This window comes from Aplysia californica, unplaced genomic scaffold (genome assembly GCF_000002075.1).
Source record: "Aplysia californica isolate F4 #8 unplaced genomic scaffold, AplCal3.0 scaffold00193, whole genome shotgun sequence".
NCBI classification, from domain to species: Eukaryota; Metazoa; Mollusca; class Gastropoda; order Aplysiida; family Aplysiidae; genus Aplysia; species Aplysia californica.
In genome coordinates, this window is record NW_004797463.1 from 1,228,286 (window position 1) to 1,229,344 (window position 1,059).

Below are 1,059 nucleotides of genomic sequence, written 5' to 3' on the forward strand. Positions count from 1 at the left end.
CACACACACACACACACACACACACACGCACATACACACACAAACACACACACACACACACACACACACACGCACACATACATCTACTTGCTTATCACACGCTTACGCTTACACATCGTCACAAAATGAGCACATACACATACATAATAAAATAATATACGCAATGCAATTCGCAAAATACATAAATGGATACATAGTCATTTACGTAACATTGTACTGAACATGAATCTACTGGTATAAAAATGATGTCATCAAATGTGTCTTTAAAGATATTTTAAATTTAGACTCAGATTTTGTATGTCTCAAGGGTTAGGCAAGAGAGTTCCAAACTGGTGGAGCAAGGTGGGCGAACGATCTTTCGGCTAATTTTTTACCCCCTTTTCTAGGAACTCTCAAAAGATACTGCCCGCCTGATCTTGGTGATCTAGATGGAACATAAATCTGGATGAGATCACTAAGATATGAGGGAGCTTTGTCATTGACACATTTATGACATAATATTTCAATTTTATAGGACACTCTAGCTGACACGGGGAGCCAATGCAACTTTCTTAACATGGGAGTAATGTGGTCCCTCTTCTATTTCTTTCGTACAAGCCAAGCACCATGATTTTGAAAACGTTGTAACTTGTGAAGAGATGTATTAGGTAAGTTAGCTGGTAAAGAATTGCAATAATCGATGCGTGAAAACAAGAAAGATGAAACGAGCGTTTTCAACGAGTGTTCATTAAAAAACATATACATATGACCAATTCTACGCAATTCACAAAATGAAATGGCACAGAAAGAATTGATATGATGTTCCATAGACATTTTTGAATCAAAATACTCTCCCAGATGTTCTGTCTTATCAGTTAAATACAGTTTTTCATTTTCAGTACAAATATGACCAATGTCTATGGGGATTTGGCTTTTCTTTGGGTTACATAAAAGAATTTTAGTTTTATTTTCCTTAAGCTGGAGCTTCTTATCAATCATCCAGTTCTTGACATCATCAATGCACAGACCCATGGTTGTAGGCAAGGTTTCTCTCTCACACGTTCTCTCTCCCTACCCCCC